Source organism: Lygodium microphyllum, chromosome 14 (assembly GCF_053477565.2).
Source record: "Lygodium microphyllum isolate KBCC chromosome 14, Lygodium_microphyllum_v1.1.10, whole genome shotgun sequence".
Taxonomy (NCBI): domain Eukaryota; kingdom Viridiplantae; phylum Streptophyta; class Polypodiopsida; order Schizaeales; family Lygodiaceae; genus Lygodium; species Lygodium microphyllum.
This window is the reverse complement of record NC_141148.1, coordinates 154193348-154213092: the sequence shown is the minus strand read 5'-3', so window position 1 is coordinate 154213092 and position 19745 is coordinate 154193348.

Genomic DNA, 19745 nt, shown 5'->3' with positions numbered 1-19745 from the left:
ATTGTTGAAATTATATCCACTGTTGCTGCTGTTGTTGCATAAGTTGCATAAAATACTGCTTCATCACCTCGTATGTGGCTCCTGCAGAACCTGAAGATGGAGGTAGAATAGAATTGGAAGCCAAAGAATCTCCCATCTCAATGTAGCTGCGACACTTTCACGTCGGGTTCATTAGAATGTCGTGCAAAAAATAGCGTAGAAGTTCATGAATTTGTCGCTCGTCATCGAGACATTAAGAGAGACGGGATATCCAATCAAGATCAGAAAAAGACAACAGATTGATGACAAAGAACTAGTGTATTGCAGTTTTACTCAAAGTACAAATCCAAGATAGCTCAATCAGGAGAGCTAAATCCATAGACATAATGCCAAGTCGAATATTCAATGGAGTACAAGAGCTTCTATGAAGAATAAATCCCAAATCCAAGTGCTTGTCTTCAAGAATCCAAGCAAGTTCTAGACTCCTTGTAATCTCTTTTATCAAGAGCATCCAAAGAATCTTCTCTTGCTTCAAGTACTCTGTTTCAGCAAATCCTTTTCTAATGCTACCAACACAAGCAAATCTTTTATACGTTCATAAGCTTCCAATTCCATGCTCAAGAGAATTTCTTCTTATAAATTCATGTTAATGCTGTCCACCCAATGAAGTACAAAGAGCCCTGTTCCAAATAGTAGTTTTCTTCTCTCATAATAGCTTAAGAAAGCTTTTCCATAAAAGCTCATGTTTTTGCACGACAGTCCAATTCCAGGTATATGCTCATAAGCTTGACTCTCCAAAAAGTGTGTTGATGCAGTTAGTCCTTAAACTTGTTAAAGCACAAAGCTTTATTATAGCATTAGCTTTTCTTCAAGCGTCATCTGTTCACCCTTTCAAGCTTATAACATAAGCTTTAAGCTTTTATGCTTCTCCTTATCAACGTTGTTTGCATCGACTGTATTCACATCACTGTCCTCCCAGTGCCCTGACTTTGCCGAATTCAATGTAGACATCCCCTTGGCTCAACGCATTTTTCGCATTTCAAAATGCTTTTCTATATCATGTAATTTGCAGAGACAAAAAAAAATCTTTTGCAAAGCTTATTAGAAGCTTCCTGCTTTCATCATTGGCCCAACGATAAGGTAGCATAAACCCTTTTCAGACTAGCCTTGAAACTAGTTCAAGGTTATCCCCTTTGAGTTTTCACACTCAAATAGAATAAACCAGTTCATGAAAGGGTTTGATTCTCCCTTGAAAGCTTGTATCTTTGTTGTTTTTTCCCAGCTTTAGTAGTAGACAAGGCCATTCATTTCTGCACCCTGGACATACAAAAAACAACAACTCTAGCAAAGGTGAAGATATACCTAGAGGTGGAATTTCTACTATTTGCATGACTTGCATAGTTGGAGTAAGTGTAACCCATGATTATAGTATCTAAGCCACCACAACAAGTGCACATATCTACATTGCCTTTTAGGTAAATGATGATACTCTTCATGGTGTTCCAATGTCATTGGTTGTCTAGGTATAGTTATATAGTGGGCTACAACTCCCATTGCAAATGCTATATCAAGGTGAGTGGCTATTATGTCATACATCAAATTATCCATGACACATGCAAAAGGGATCTTGGCCATCTCTGCCTTTTGCTAATCTGGCTGACCTTCACATGAGAAGCTATAGGAAAGCCAATAGGCTTAACATCCTACATACGGAATCCCTCAAGCACATTTTGTATGTTCACTTTCTATGATAGGTAAAGAAGCCCATTATAGTGATCGTATGTGATGTGTATACTAAGAATATGCAAGGTCTACCTTATTTCCATTATCTTAAACCTCTTCTTGAGCCAAGTATTCAAAGCATCTAGCTTATCATGAGCTCTCCCAGCAATCAACATATTATCGACATAAAGTACTAAGATAATAAGGCTACCATCACAAGCCTTGTTTGTATATAAACATGGATCCATATCAGTGCAAGAATATCCTTGTAAATGCATGAAAGTGCCATTCTCTAGGTGCCTGCTTAAGACTAAAGCATCTTTCTCAACTTGCATACTAGGTGTTCTATGCCTTTTTCCATAAAGCCCTTAGGCTGCTGCATATAGATATTCTCATGCAATTCCCTATGCAATTATCCATTTTTATATCCATCTGATAAAGTTCCAGATCTAACTATATAACTAAGGCCACAACCAAGCATAGGGTAATCATCTTGACTATAGAGGAAAATATTTTATTATCAAAGTCAACACTATCTCTTACTTAAAACTATTAGCACTCAATTTGGCTTTATATATTGGCTTGGGATGTCCAAGAGTACTCTTCAACTTGTACATCCACTTATATGGCAATGCATGTTTCCCACTAGGCAAAGGAACCAAATTCCAAGTATAGTTTTTGTGTAATGAATCAAAACTTAGACTGCATGGCCCTCTCCCAAGAGTGACTATTGCTTCTATAAAAAGGCCTCCTTATAAGTAAGGGACTGACCAGAATCTGTCACCATAACATAGTCCATAGAGGGCTCAAACTAGTGAGAATGATATCTATCTCTAGTAGACCACCTCAAAATAGGATGTGGAGCTGGTACATCATGTCCAATATTATGATGATGGGCTAGTGGAATATAGCTACAAGCTATTTGACTGCTTGTATTATAATAGGAGGCTCCTCTTGAAATATCACATTGTATATATCAATTACTTGCTCAGGTTGCTTATGCATATTCTCCATGCATGGAAAACAACATCATGGCTACGGATAATCTTTTGAGCATGCCGATCCCATAGGCAATAGCTCATCTCACCAACATCCCTAATGACCAAGAAAGATGCATTTCACTGACAATAGCCATAGGCAATAGCCCCTAATATTCAATGCATGAGAAGTATGAGAGGCATCTACATTATTTTTGTTTACCTCCTCTATAAGTAAGTCACCCTCAACATCCTAGATTTTCAAGCCATCTTTAGGAGTATTGGCATACATGGCCATATAGGAAGTATCCCATGACTAAGGAAGTGTAACAAGCAAGAATAAGGGAGGTAGCCTATCCTTGAACTCCATGTCCTAAGAAGTTAGCTGGTTGAAAATCAAATGAAACTCATTCAAGTGGGAGGACACATAAGGCTCTTCCTTCACGGAATGTCCATAAGCTATTTTAACCAATACATGTGTGATGCAAGACTTTGCTTGTCATAAAGCTTGCGTATCTTTTTTTCCATAATTGCTAGGTATTATCTTCAGGTACCACAACATTAAAATAAACCAATTTGGACATTGACAATATTAATGTAGATTTACAATGCTAATCCAAATCATCTTGATCTATGTCTTTAGGCTTGACACTCTTGGTTTTCTTTGGGTTAAGTTGACGTTTCTACACTAATGTCTGCCATATTTGCATCTTCCAATAAGAAAAGTTTGTGCCATCAAGTTTGTCAATATTGAATATAGTATTTGAAGAACTAGCCATGATAGTTTATTAATTCAAAATCCAAGAGAATGGACTATTGTAAATGACTGCAATATAGCCCTAAAAACTCAGCCAAAATAGTGACAAAATAGGAGGGAATACCAAAGTATAGGGATGTCCACCAATTGCAAGCAATAGATTGCCAAAGTAAAATGTATTCTATCTAAAACAATACTATTAGCTAATACATTCTAAATCATCAAATCCAATAAGTCTTCAAACCCATAAATGATAATCATTGAAGAAGTTGAAGCATGTAACCAAAGCTCCAAGACATCAAATGTAACTTAAAACTAAGTCCCAAAGCATTCCATAATCATATTTGGATCCAAGTATCAATGCTAAAAATCAATACATTAAAACAATATACTCAAATGACATCAAACCTCAATACACTACAAGGATATAGGAGTATAGTGATAGCCATTTCCGATGCAAATTAGTGGCATCGCTATATGTGATGCTAATAGCGATGGTACTCTGGAGAAAAAAAGCGAGCTGAAATCCAAACACAACATTTTCTGTGAAAGAGCAAAAGAGGGAGTGAAAGGGAGAGAGAACTACATCTTGCGTTTGAGAGGGAAAGGGAGAGAAAGAGAGAAAGAGGGAGAAGGAGAGCTTCTCACCACCGCCGCCATCGTTTGTGAAGAAGAGGAGGAAGTGCACGGAGGGCGAAGAGGAGCCGCCGTTGCAAAGAGGAGCCACCGAATCCATCCTTGGGCCTTTGCGATGAGTGCATTGTTCCGTCTTAGTTTGTTTTTGTTTTTCCTCCTTTTCTTTTGCTTGTTTTTGTTATAAATTATGTGTACTAAGAGAGAAAGAGAGGAATGAGAGAGGGAGAGGAAGAGAGAAAAAGAAAGAAGAAACAAGAGAGAGAGGGAAAAAACATGAAACATAATAAAGAAAGAGAGAGAAAGGGAGGGAGAGAGGAGAATGAATGGATAAAAAACAAAGAGAGAGTAAAATATTGTTCTTTAATTTCTTCTTTTCTTGTTTCTAGTGGTAGTAGTAGTAGTAGTAGTAGTAGTAGTAGTAGTAGTAGTAGTAGTAGTAGTAGTAGTAGTAGTAGTAGTAGTAGTAGTAGTAGTAGTAGTAGTAGTAGTAGTAGTAGTAGTAGAAGGGGAGAGAGAGAGAGAGAGAGAGAGAGAGAGAGAGAGAGAGATGTTTTGTTAAAGGAAATGAGAGAGGGAGAGGACGAGAGAAAAAGAAAGAAGGAACAAGAGAGAGAGGGAATAAATATGAAACATAATAAAGAAAGAGAGAAAGAGAGAGGAAGAGAGGGAGAGAGGAGAATGAATGGATAAAAAACAAAGAGAGGATAAGATCTTGTTCTTTAACTTCTTCTTTTCAAATCTTGTTCTTTAACTTCTTCTTTTCTTATTTATAGTAGTAGTAGTAGTAGTGGTGGTGATGGTGGTGGTAGTGATGGTGGTAATAGTAGTGCTGGTGGTGGTAGTAGTACAGAGAGAGAGAGAGAGAGAGAGAGAGAGAGAGAGAGAGATTTTGTTAAAGGTGCACCTTTGGTGTGTTCGAGAAGGCGAGTACTAGTAGTAGTGGTGGTAGTAGTAGTGAGAGAGAAAGAGAGGTTTTGTTTAGGGTGCATATTGGGTGCATTCGACACTTCAGGAAGGCGAGTACTAGTAATAGCAGTTGTAATAGTAGAGAGAGAGAGAGAGAGAGAGAGAGGTTTTGTTAAAGGTGCACACAAAGGAAAAAAGGTGGCGAGGTCTGGCGCAATACCACGTGTAATGTCCCCCCTCTCCCTGACCCTCGTACTATCCCCCCCATGAGAACCCCCCTTCAAAATTCCTAAATTTTTTTGATTATTTTTCCCTCTCTCTCTCTCCGCTATCTGCACGTCGAGAAGAGAGAGAGAGAGAGGAAGTGAGGTGTGTGATGGGGGGGCATGCAGCCCTCCTAGATGGCAGGGATCGCCATCTCCTCCCTCTCCTTAAGCCATCTCCCCCTCTGCCATAAAAGGCAACCCTCCCCCCCCCTTGTCAGAGACAAATACATCAGCCCCCCCTCCAGCCCCGTCACCTGCATCGACGCCCCCAGCTTCAATAGAGAAACAACGCTCCCCTGGTAGACTACATCACGGCCTTTTCTCCCCCCGTCTCTAGGGAACATCGCCCCTTTCCCCCCCCTCCCTCGATGTGCTCAGCGAGAAGAAGAAGGAGAAGAAGAGGGTGAGAGAGAGGAGAAGAAGGAGGAGAAGAGGGAGAGAGAGGAGAAGAAGAAGGAGAAGAAGAGGGAGAGAAGAGAGGGAAGGAGAAGAAAAGAAGGAGAAGAGAAGAAGGGAGAGGAAAGGGAGAGAAGAAGAGAAGGAGAGAGAGAAGAGGAAGAGGAGAGGGAGGGAAGAAGAGGAGAGGGAGAAGAAGAGAAGGAGAGAGAGAAGAGAGAAGGAGAAGGAGTAGAAGAAGAAGAAGAAGAAGAAGAGGAAGAGAGAGAAAGAAGGAGAGAAGAGAGGGAAGGAGAGGAAGAGGAGAGAGAGAGAAGAAGAGGAGAGGGAGAGAGAGTAGGAGAAGAAGAAGACAAGAAGAAGAAGAAGAGGAGGGAAAGAGAAGGAGAAGAAGGGTAGAAGAAGAAGAAGAAGAGGAAGAGAGAGGAGAAGAAGAAGAAGGTGAGAAAGAAGAGGACTTGAAGGGAAATCAAAAGACCACATTGACCACCCCTCCTTGAAAATGGTGTCCTCTAACCCTCCCGCTATTCTTGTTGCTTAGTGTTCATGGTTTCTCTTCTATACTTAAAGTGCATGATTATGAAAACTCAAGTGCGTAATTTGCATGACATATTGACTAGCCTAGTACATGAATTATTGTTACATGAAATCTTGCAAATACGGGATGATTGCATGGGAGTCAAGGGGACAAATAGAATGGAATCTGCATGGATTGACGCACATGAAATGATAAGGTCTTCATAAATTTTTACATAAAATGATAGACCTTCGCATAGAGCAATGCCTAAATTAACCAATAAAAATCACGATATGCATCTGCATAAAAATTAAACACATGGAATGTTAATTTCCGTTCGTAGGATGCAATTGCACCGATGGATAGAAACCTATACCTTCATGAGATCCGGTGCATTAGGAATAAGTATAATTGCCTGTGAATTTTTTTATCGATCTTGCCATGGACTATTGCAAATGGATACGCTCCTAACTTAACTGAAGTTGGTGACCTAACCTTAAATGGATTGCTGACCCAAGTTATGCTTGGTTGTTTGAAAAGGTTGTAAATCCCTTGAGCAAGTGTTTTGATACATCCAAGTTAATTTCTGATTGTGCATGCAATGGGATTGCGATGCCTTGAAGTAAGAGGTTGTGCATTTAACTGTTTCTTAATGTGGTTTTGGATGTTAACCCAAGTGGGGTGTGATTGATGATTGCATGGCCGGGTTTGAGATGATTGATTGCCATGGAATCAAAAGGGATGTTTTCCCTAGTAATTGTTTTTAAGATGGTTGCTTCAACTGTGGTTGATTTCCTAAAGGGATAATTAAGGAAGGATTGCGCTAGCTACCCCCCGCGAACTGCCAAACCATAACCAAGGGGGTTGTGAATCTGTGCCGTAAATGTGGACTGAACCCGCCGCGAGAGGTCTCTCCGTGGAAATTACTTGGTGTAGGAGGACGCTTGGGTACCAATGGGGGCTCGGGCCGTAAATCCCAATGCCTCGGGCCTTACACAAGTATTCCACGTGACTCGAGATGGGATCCCGAGGCCTTCATACTAGTTAGAGGCGGAATCTTGGTAGGAAAAACCTTCGAGTTTATTGCCGGGAGACGGAAAGATTTTTCTGCGAAGGTAGAAAGAAACACTTAATTCTCATGTATGGGCGAGAGACAAACATTACTTTGAAGATAAGTTAAGGAAGTGTTTGATCTTGTTTTATCTTGTATTCGTATCTATGCCCTAAATTATGTAAAAGAACCTATGATTAATGGGTTAATTAAGGAAGCTGCTTTTATGTGTCAAACACAATGTGGTAGGTAATTAGATAACTAAAACAACCCTCGATGGAAGCATGGTAGATGTGACCAATGGGTCTATCCTACGGAAGGGTGGTCTCGGTTAGATGATGACCTTAGACAATGTTGGTTAGAACCCTGATTCATACCGTTTTAGGGGACTGGAATGGGACTATGCCCTACGGGCAGAGAGGCCGAGCGATGCATCCCCCTCGTTTTCCATTCTCTTTGAACCAAGTGCGGTATGAGTCTACTTTGGCCCAGTTGTGTCTGCGCAAAGTGGAGCAGTTGTAGACCAACGCTAGAAGGCTGTTAGGAAGACCCGATTACAAGGAACCTGGACTTCAGGTCGATCCTACTGGGAATGGCTGGATAAGTTCTGTTGCGGGGCAGACTCGAGAGACCCTAGTTGGCAAACCCCATGTCATTCCTTGGGAGTGCCGAGTGGCGTCTTCTAGATATATCTCTCAATGGACTGCTAAGATGTGTCTCGTAATTTGAGGAGCGGATACGTTACACCATGGGATGGGAAACACTCGGACATAGGGTAGCTACTCCCTCGTCCCCATGCGTAGCACATTAGACTCTACATACTATAGGCCCATCCGTAGGTGGGTGGAGACTTTATGTACGTTAATTTTGTTGAGCTACAAGGGTTGAAATTCCTTCTCAAATAATTTAAGAAAGAAAAAAAGAATGATAACAAAAACAAATTGTTTGTCGTAACGTAGACCAAATGGGAAACGATGAAGGCTGTGATATTCAAGATCGCGAGGTGTATCTTAATCATCGTGTCCCATGTTCTTGCTCTCAATGTAAGCTGGCAATTAGACCAAAACACAGATTTTCTATAGAATACCTACGACGCTTCAACAAGTTTCAATCAGAGACCATTGATCAAACGATCTCAGATTTTTGAGCAAAAGGTAAGAAAAGTATATATCAATTATGCATTGTATTCACAAACTAATTGAATATCATATACAAAAACATTGGATGTGGCCGGCAAATTTATTACAGGGAGGTGACGTCTCATCCCAAGGAGGAGTGCACCCTTTGCGGCTAGTTAGAAGAGTTCGTGGGCATGCAATGGATGGAGTGTGTGAGCCAATCCACCACTTTTGGAAGGTACTACCTAATCATACCGTCAATACCAGAGGAGACATGCAGCCTTCCAAACTTTCCTATAATCTTGGAGCCTGAGATGGAGGCATTCATCAATGCATTGATGCCCATGGATGTCAAGACATCTCATCCGCTTAGAGAGGAAGAATTCATACCATTATATGATGGGTGTCGAGTATTTCACTTAAAGACACTACTTGCACTCCTAAGTGTGCAAGCAAAATACGGGTAGAGCGATGGAGTGTGACCGAGTTGTTCAGGTACCTTGTAGGTGCACTTTGTTGATTTCTTTTTGGCACTATCATAAAAAACAATTGTGTTTTTTCAAGGTATTTTATGATTTTTTTTCAGGTTACTAAAGTATCATAAATTACCACTTGCAAATACCATGCTTGAGTCTCGTGATGATGCGTGATATGTCTTACGAAAGCTTGGCATAGACTACAACAGCATCGATACATGTATCAATGATTGTATACTTTTTCGAGGAGAATACGAGACTATGGAGACATGTCCAAAGTGTGGTGCTTATAAGTATCGATAGAACTTGCAAGGGAAAACCATCACTCAAAAAGTTCTTAGCCACTTTTCGCTTATCCCCCGCACAAATCACATGTTTTATACATCCGGCACAACGAGCTTAACAACGTGGCATGCGCAAAATAGATCCACAAATGGAGTTCAACGAATATCATTGGATTCACATGCATGGAGCAGCAATGACTCTACCTTTCTAAGCTTTGGCTGAGAGCCAAGGAATCTTCGGCTCGGTCTTGCTATGGATGGCATGAACCCATTCGGTCTGCACTCAACTTCTTATAGTGTGTGGCATGTAGTCCTTGTCAACTATAAAATCACTCCATGGCTTTCTGTGAAGAAAGGACACCTCATCCTTAGCTTGCTCGTTCCCAGTCACTACAAAGTCAAATATATGGACGTGTATCTTCATCCATTAGTCAATGAGCTTCAGATTTTATGGGAGGAGGGGTCATCGTGGAAGATATAAGCAAACGTGATGGTCGACGGTTTGCCAATATGCAAGTCATTCTCATGTGGACCATGCATGACTTTCTGGGATTCGAGGAGTGCTTAGGTAAGTAGGCTTTTGTTCTCGTTGGTAGTATCTATCATATCTCATTCAAGTTTGTATTCAATGGATAGAGGGATTGGGACAGGTCTGGTTACCTCAGGTTATCATGCATGTCTATTGTGTGGGGCACAGTTAGACTCTTGAAGGTCACAAACCATGAAGAAGATGGTATATCAAGGACACGCCACTTTTTAGGCAGAGGGTCATGAACTGAGGAAAGGTTTTCTTGGACAATCTCCAGCACATATAAATGCCCAAAGCTGGTACGAGCTGAAAATGGTCCATACGAAGTCACATCCAAATGGAATGCAACGATTCTCAATTTTCTACAACTTGCCATATTAGACCCACTTACACATCAACCACTTATTGGATCCCATGCATATTCTCAAGAATGTGGGCAACCTACTATGGGATCACATCACAAGAAAGAGAAACACTACATGGGCATGAATGGATTTGAAGGAGGTAGGCAAGATGGAGGCCCTTTGACTGGAGTCGAGTGCTGATAAACGCTTGCAGCTACCTCGCACTCCTTGGGTATTGTCCACTAAATAAGAATACATTGTGAAGAAAATTATCAAGACTATCTACACTCCGAGGAGTATGATGCGTTCTCTTAGGTCCGTATTTTCTAAAGACAACAAATTATCGAGGCTAAAATCCCATGATTGGCATAAGATATATCAAGTTTGTATTACGAATGGATTATAAGTAGCCTACATATTTGTCTATTTGGAGTGTAGTCATTGTTTGTAATGCTTTTTCATTTATGGCAGTCTGTACTACCGATCGGGATCGCAGGATGCCTTACTCCAAAAATACTCAGGGAGATTTACAAGTTGTCAACTTTAATGCAATGGATCTCACAAAAGGAGATCAAGACATCCTCTATTGAATCCGCAAGGCGAGGAGCAATTGAGACGGTCTGTCTCTTTGAGAAAGACTTGCCCACCAACATGCTCATGATACAAATCCACCTTCTTGTACATCTTGTAGATGAAGTGGAGATTGTTGAACCTATCCATACACGATGGATGTTCTTCTTGGAGCACTTCATGAAAACCCTGAAAGGCTTTTTGCGACAATGAGCGAAGCCAAAAGGTAGCATGGCTAAAGGTTTGCTAGTATTTGAGATGTTAGTGCATATTTCATAGTGGCTATCAACGGTGGATTCAGACAATAGTATGTGATGGTCGCTGAAGGACGATGATAGACTGACCGAAGATGTGGTGGTTGAAAATGGGTAGAAAAAAGAATAGATGCTACAATGGACGAGAAAGTGAATCACTTTTATATGTTGCACCATGCCTCCATGGAGATGTGGCTTGCTAGGTACGAGCAAGCTAAGAAAGATCGAAAAGAAGTGTGATCTGAATTTCGACATAGTACGCACCATCGATCGATTCGATATCCCAAGGGCATGGAGGAGATGCCGTGGTTTATGTCAACGTGATGGTTGCATGGAGCTTTGACTGTAGTATCTCACAAAGGGGCGGAGGTCTCAACTGAGGAGTTGGAATTTGCGAGGGGGTGTAGTCCAAAGGTGACAACATGTTTAGGGCTTGTCGTATCTACATTTTATATGCGATAACTAATTTAATGTTTTAATGTACAATACAAAATATATAGTGCAGCATGGTCATGCTGATGGCATTTCTGCGTGGAGCGTATCGACATAATGTGCTCCACAACAGATTATGGTATCATGGATAAGTTCGAGGTAAGAGAGCCGACGACGAGCAATGGATCCAAACACTATTATAGATGAGATTGAGTATTTTGGGAACTTGCAAAGTATTATCACGGTGGATTACCGTAGCTTCTCCATGATCCTATTCTATGTGCAGTGGTTCAAAGTGGTGCTTGAAGGAGCTAGAGCAATAATTTGACGAGGTCCATCTAGATTTCTGGAAATAGATTTTGAAAAATGATGGACGGATTTGCGTGGCACATTTGTATTACTGGCCCATTGTGAACAGGTGCATGAACTCATGTTTTTTTAAATTTTATTACATGGTATATGCCACAAAAGCTAAATCTCTCTTGTATGTGATTTTGAATAGGTAATTTTCCATCCAAACATCCGACAACCTCAATGGTGATATGTTATACCTTTAGCTCCCCGAAGTATGAGAGTATATGATCAAAGCAATGTTCCCAGCATACATGAGGACAGTATGTAAATAGAGAGGTTGATATTGCAAGGGGTGGAGGCCCCGAAATCTTGGAGCATGTAGAGGAGCCAGAATCGGGTAACAATGATGGAAATACAAGAGTCCAGGAATTCTTTAAGAACAAGGTGGACTCATCATTTTGTGGTTCCCTATTGGATAGCAAATGTTTTACCTACCATTGTGATATTTCTAGGTCAAGAGTTTGGATGGGTAGTTCATGGTTTGATGACTGATAACTTAAACTCAAAGATAGGTCATCATCGCAAACTAGGATTATTTAAGATGAGGGAAAGCTCTTACATATTTTTTAGAAAACACGAGGGGAAATTCTTGAGGATGAGGTTGCTTCATTCAACATGTAGGAATCAAAACGTAGATTGTCCATTTGGTTCTATCCATGAGGGTGATGAATCCAAACCTACAAAAGCATCCTGGACGAGCTTCATCACATGCAGATTCATGTGGTGATGTTATCTCCTACTTGAAGCTTAAGGGGAATGTGTAGCACTGATAATATTTGGGGTCAAGGCTTTTCATCTTGGAATTATCCCAAGCAAGGAAATTCTTAAAATACTTTCAAAGGTCCAGCGATTCATTCTTGAACTTAGAATGGAAACAATGAACTAATTTTATCTAATTTTTTATCATTTCTCTTATATTTCTTAAGGCCTTCAAGGATGGATCGCTTTTTTTGTTGGCCCCTACTAACTATTTTGCATCACCATGAGGATGGGTGATTGTGACTTAAGATAACGAGAGATTAATGCTTTTTACTTTCATTTTTATTTTCAAATGTGAGCTAAGGAAACTCGACAACCAAAACTCTTCACTATGGATAGGGAAGGCATAACTACCTCACATGCAATATGAGGAAACTGCTATATAATTTATTCATCACGGCAAAGAGAAGAATTCTCGCGCTGAAGAGGCCAACAGACCAAGGCTCTACATAATACATACTTTACCCTCCATCCTTTTTCACCTTTAAAAGAGAACAATCAACGTACAACCACAAACATTGGATTCATGAAAAACAAGTTTGATAGTAGATACACAAACGTTTTTATAGTATTAGCACGCACATTGGAGAGAGAGAGAGATCATAATATTAGCACGCACATCTAATAGAGCGGGCATATTAGCGTTAGAGAGAGACCGTCTTACCACGTCTTGTAGTGAGAGGAGGAGAAGACAAGGAAGGAATAGAGATTCTAGAACAGATAGTCTATTAGCAAATTAGCACGTCCGCTGCCCTGGTCACCCTGTTTGCCGCCCTCTCCCTCACCTTCGCCCTGCTCACGGCCGCCGAGCTCCGGCACTCGCCATCCATGCATCGCGCCGGCGGCTTCACCGGCATCGTCACCGCCCTCATCGCCTGGTACAACGCCGTCGCCGGCATCCTGGCCGTCGACGCCAACGGCCCCCTCTTCACTCTCCCCGTCGGCAAACTTGGCCTACTTGCCAGCCCCAAGCAGTGAAGAATACATGCATGCTGTGGCCATCGTACTCCCCACCCCCCCAGCTTGTCTTGGCGACCCTACCACACGAGCAGTTTACGTGGAAAATTGAATTTCTAAAAGAAGAACCTTTGAAAATCAGCCTCAAGTCCCCCTCAATAATAGTAACTAGCTAGCCTGGGCCGGCTCACTATCGGTGCTTCGCGTGGTTGGTTTGCGCCATTGTAACGTTTTGTAAAGGTTGCTCGGATAAAACAACATTCTTGGTGCACGTTTTGTGAATATTGAGATAATGACTCCTTCCATAGCCAAAACCTATTGTGCATTAAGCTAGAGACTCATTACCAAACCAGGTCATAAGCATACGTGCTTGATATAACATGTGTATTCTCCCAACGATCTTCCTCAACTCAACTTGTAGACCATTTCACTTGATTTTAGAACCTTAATCTCCAAAGGGAGAGATGCCTTCAAAATCTTGGGTTTTGGACCTTTATCTTAAAGAAGAAGCGATTGCATGCAAGGGATATGTGCTCTCTATCAGCTTGGTGCCATACAAAGAATGCTTGACTCACATCAATCCTTGCTTGCTTCTTAAATATATATTGATGAGCATTGTGGAACCACTTCTTGCACATGCTATGGGAACATTGAAGGATCACTACATTCAGACTCTACTTCAATAATGATAATGAAAGAAAAGAATAGTGTTAGCAGATATGTTAGTTCATGCATGAATTTGTGTGTGCATTTTAGGCATTTTTAATTTGTCATTTTGATGGTATTTATCACATTGATATATGGATATTATTTCCTAAGTATCTATTTGCTTTTGAGTACTTTGTGTAGTGTTCTTGTCTTTTGTAATGTTTCTCTTTCTCTTTTCTTTGTTTCTCATGTTCAGTAAACTATTAGAGTAGTTTTCCATGCTTCCATCACTACAATCCACTTTTGACATGGTATCCAATTGTATGATCATTATTCCTACTACTATTTTATACTATTCTTGTTATTGCAACTGATTTATAGCATGGGCAACCTTCCTTTGATACCTTTTGGTGTGTTTTTTTGCTATTTTCTCAGCATTTTGTGGTCTGCCATTTGCATTTATAAAATTTTTGGGCTGTTTCAAGGTGACCGAGGACCTATTCTTGCTCCTTCCATGATAGTGTTTTGGTATCTACTGCTTGCATTTTTCTTACCCACCTCTTTATTTTTCTTTTTGCTTATGTGTAGGGTTGGACGACAAGTTTCGGGCTATTATGTGGCTATGTTCAGTCTGTATTTTCCTTTTGTGATATACTACTCAGCTTTAGAGAGGGTTCACATGCTTTTGGTTATCATGTTCTCATCACTACACTCTGGTTATCGTTGCTCTTTTCTCTATGTGCTTTGTTTATTGTTTTGAACTCATGCAAACCTTATGAGTTATTTTTTTGGCTTACTTTTCTCCTTGAAGATCTATTGTCTTTCTTCAGCTTCTGTGTATCTTGCTCATCATGACTCCTCTAGCATCTCCTCTTAATGGTTAGATGTAGATATTATTTACTCATCTACCAGTGTTTTGTTAAAGACTTAGGTTTAGGCTCCAGCTCTATGTGACCCTGGTGATGGCTATGGTAGGGGCCTTTCTTTTAGGTTGCTAATACAGATGACATGGTCATCCCCCTCACAACTACCCAATGCCAAAGAGGGAGTATGAGAGGGTGGTAAAATGGGATTGGTAAACCTCATCTCTATAGGTATATATCAATAATTTCTGCACCTGTCTTCTTGAACCTCACTTCATGACCAAGATCAGTTATGGCAGCAACTAATAATAGATTTCTCCTGATCTTGGAAACATACAACACATTTGAAAGCTTTTTGACTTCACCATTTGTAGCAACAAAAGAAATATTACCTATGCCCGCAGCAGGGCATTTAGCATCATTTCCAACCGTCACAGTGATGGATTCTTGTAGAGGCTGTATAGAACTGTATAGACCTTTCTTGTTGGTCATGTGACGGGAGGCCCCACTATCCAACACCCATGAGTCAGTGGTAGATTCTTCTTTCGCTGAGGAGCACACTTCCTCAATGGTCGCCATGAATAATTCCAACTCTGCTTCAGCCGTATTGGCTGTCTCTTTCCCTTTACTTTTAAGGGTACCATTCTTTTCATCTGCCTTCGTGACACGATAATCTGCAATTGCATGTCCTTTCTTCTTGTAGTAGAAGCACTCTCCTTGAAACTTATTCTTGCCGCTCTTCTTCTTTTTGTCACCATCATTTTTGGTGGAGGAAACACCTTTGCCTTTTACATTGGCAGAGAATGCAGCATCTCCATTGTTGCTTCCTTCTCGGGCTTTCAGTCTCAACTCCTCCTCCATTAATAATGCACAAAACTCCTCAAAAGTCAAAGCTTGAGGTCTCACCTAAGTATTAAGGGCAGTTACTAGTCCATCAAACTTTTGTGGACAAATCCGAAGACACCTCCGAGCTAGCTCTTCGCTAGTCTTTTGTATCCCAGCGCCAGCCATCTGGCCGCGCAGATTCTTAATCCGAGTGTTGAATGCTTCAACCGTCTCTCCTTCAGCAAACTTCTCTGCTGCTAGTTGATTCTCCAAGTTTTGAATCCTCGTTTGGTTTCGTGTTTCATACTGACTCCTTAGTAATTCCAAGCCTCTGACGCTTTGGTTGTATGCTGAATCAAAGTCAGAACACTGTCAGAACAACTTGTAACTAAGGCACACAATGCATCTGCATTCCTTCGTTTCCAAGCTCGTAGAAGATCTGCATTTGGAGGAATCATCACACTAGGATTTGATGGGTCGGGGGTAGGCTGTGGTTCTGCGTCAGTCCCCAGCACAGTCTCCAGAAGCTCATAAGAATCAAGGATATTTGTAATTTTGAACTTCCACAAGGTGTAGTTTGTACCATCTAACTTGCCTTCGCTGAAGGTTGGTGGATGAATCCTCAGTGTTTGAATAGCCGGTACAGCAGCACCACCTCCTGCCCCGCTTCCTGATGCGCCAAAACCGCTTCCCAGAGTCGACATAGTTTCTCTTTGCTGTTGAAGCCTTTGCCTCTTGCACGCTCTCCGATCTCTAGAGCCCCTTGGGCTCTGATACCATGTAAAATATTATACGGTGCAGCGAACAGAATCTGAGAAAGAGATAGAGAGTACATAACAGATAAGAGGAGAATCAGTAAATTCTTTAACTTCAAACAACTGATACAAAGATGGCTCTGTCCACCCGTGTGCTTCCACTGTGTGAAGCTTAGATGGCGATCTAGACAAAAGATAGGTGAAGAGCTTAAGGCTAGCTGGAACAACAACTCTGACTGGGTGAAAGATGAGTGAGAGATGGCTGCGAAGGGGTTTAGCTTTTATAGCCCGCGAAGGTCATTAGGTCGCTGACCGACCTACCATATGAGCCACCACTAGTCGGCTAGAATATTCCCTTTACCATCCGATCCGGGCTCACATTTGGCTTCTCCTCATAATGGGGGCCTTACAGCTTTGAGCACCATGGATCATTGGTAGCACCTAATGAGGGTGGGGCATTGATCATATCTAACATTTCTCAGGCTTGTTCCAAGGACCCTTTGAGCTTCATTGGTCATTGCCCAAGGTTTTGAAGTGAGTAGTAGGACAACCAAATACAACAACTAGCTAAGTGCAATTTGAGTATGGTTATCCAACCCCTAATCTCTAGCGGTTTGCACCTCTTTTATAACTCCTAGATCCCTTGGAAAATTGGTTAAACACTTATGAATCACTCCACCATTTCTTAGTTACAATTGGCTCCTTCCTTGAGGCGAAATACCTCAAACATTGACTATGGAATAGTTCATGCCTATTGTAAACATCTAGGACAAAATGTATTGAGCTTCTCATTGCTTATGCAATACCTCTTGAGCTTGGCATTGATGCTCAGATGTTATATAATGTATTGTGGTATTCATTAGCTTCATTTGAGCTCCAAACTCAATTCCTACACGGTTATACTATTGTATACTATTTGGGTAGTAAGATTTTAACTAGGATGGTTTGATGTCATTTGAGTATATTGTTTTAATGTATTGATGTTTAGCATTGATACTTGGACCCAAATATGATTATGGAATGCTTGGGACTTAGTTTTAAGCTACATTTGATGTCTTGGAGCTTTGGTTGCATGCTTTAATTGATTCAATGATTATCATTTATGGGTGTGAAGACTTATTCAATTTGATGCTTCATAATGTATTAGCTGATGTCTTTGGGCACTTGGATGTCATGTACTTGATGTATTAAACCTTGCATTGCTCTTTCACACTTTGAATACACTTCATTGGATTCACTTTTGAGATATTCACATTTACTTGGATATATTTCATTAGAGATTTGGATTTATTATGTAGTTAAGGTTGTCTACTGAGACAATGTTACTCTTGCCTTATGTACAAGCTCTCTTGGATACTCTTGGATGTAGTTACACTGTAATATATCATATATTTAAAAAAAATCATGGGAAAAATTTTTATAATTCTTCTTCCGTCGGCGACAGTTTGTGCTGGAGGGGGAGAAGGATTTAGAAAGGCCAGCAAGCTCCTCGCTGGAGCTTGCTTAGCCTCAATGGCCATGCCTCGTGACACGAAGGAGAGGGAGGATCCCGCTCCCTACCCTATTTAACTGAGGGGGCTACTGCCGTGGAGGGAAGAAACGAAAGAGACCATCGTGTTGCTGAAAGGAGGGCCGCCGGAAGATCAGGAGGACGAAGCTGCCGTGAAGGGGGGGCGACGCCGCTGAGCGAGAGGAGGGAAAGGCTGGAGTAAGGAGGAGAGTTCTATTGGTCACGCCGGGGAGATCAAGAGGGAGTGAGGTCGCCACCATCTGCCATGCCACAGTGTACTGATCGATGCAGCCGTGTAACGGCCTCCAAATTTTCCCCACGTGGAGATCTTAGTCTCCCCCCCTCCACGTGGTCTTGAGCTTTCGAAGCTTCCAAAAGGGGGGGCCTCTTTAACCCCATTCCTATAACTTTTATGAAATCCCCCCCCCCCTCGTGTTTTTAAAAACCCTTAAGGCCCTTTCACCCTCGTGCGAAAAACCCCTTCCCTTCACTTTGGAGTCACTCCCCCCAAGAGCACAAAATCCTTAAGGGTCTTATTATTTTTCCCCCTGTGTATAATCCCTAAAAGCCCTTTCCCCGAGCTTCGAACCCCCCCCTATGATTTAAACTTTAAGCCCTTTCTTACGGGCTTCAAAAACCCTTTCACCCCCTTCTTGTGCCTTACAAAAACCCGTTTTTATTACCCCCCGTGTTTAAAGCATTATATACCCCTTCCCTTAGTTAGAACCCAACTCTCGTGTTTTTTTTTTTTAATTTCTCTTTAGCCTTCCTCATTGGCCTCGGAATCATTCCCCCCTACGTGTGTAAACCCTCATAAGCCCCTTTCCTCCTAAACTTCCTAAGGGTCCTTAGACCCTTACTTATAACATTTACGGTTATTATTTTCCCTTAAAGCTCTCCTACACCTTGTGTCTTTTCCACACCTTTTTATTCATGTTCGTGCAAGCTTACAAAGGCCATTAAGCCTTCCCCATGGCTTCAATGGGTCTTAGTTATAAAAGATTCTAAAAAACCCTTTCGAATTCCCGAATTCATGGGGGGAGCCTTCCAAAAACTACTTTTGACGAACGGTGTAAGGGAGCGACGGTGGAATTCTAAGGAGAAGTTGTAAAGCTGCTTCCACATTCGACGGACCACAGTTGCAATGCCGCTGAAAAAAGTCCAAGGTGTAGCTGCGGGAGGATCATCTCCTGGTATCCATGTGGATATCTCACCTCAAAGCCAGGTTTTTCTTCTTGGTGTTAATTCGGTTTTAAGTCAATCATGCAAAGAAAAACTGTTAAGGAAAGATATATTTGTTCAAGTTATTTTTAACGAAGGAGTTAGCTTATGAATGACAATGTATACAAATTAGCTTTCTTCAAATTGCATCAAGCATTATAAAATTATAAGCAAGATTAACCATTTACTATAGTAATATATTCCTAAAGTGTAGAAATTATATCTTGCACCAGTAGTCTTATTCCTTTCGCAACGAATCATGGTAAAATGGCTAAATTCATGAAAGGTTTCTTTCGATGCTCAAATTACTAGGGAGTTATCTTTGCTAGTTGCACATCTTAGCAAGGCAACTCTGTTATTTGGCATGAGTTCATCTTTAAAGAAAACGGAAGTTAAATGTTAGGAATTAACAAGTATAAAAATTAGATATACGAACTCATTTGGAAAGAAAATGTAATGGGGAATTGCTGGATGACACTCTATTAACACTTTTCCCCTGCTATTTGAGGACTTAGGACTAATAAAGAGTGTATACACCAATTTCACAGCTAGGCCTTTTTGTTCCAAGAAGTATTGCCGCTCTTTGTATCACCTTGGCATTATGCTATATGCCAAATTAAACTGTATTGATTGGGAAAG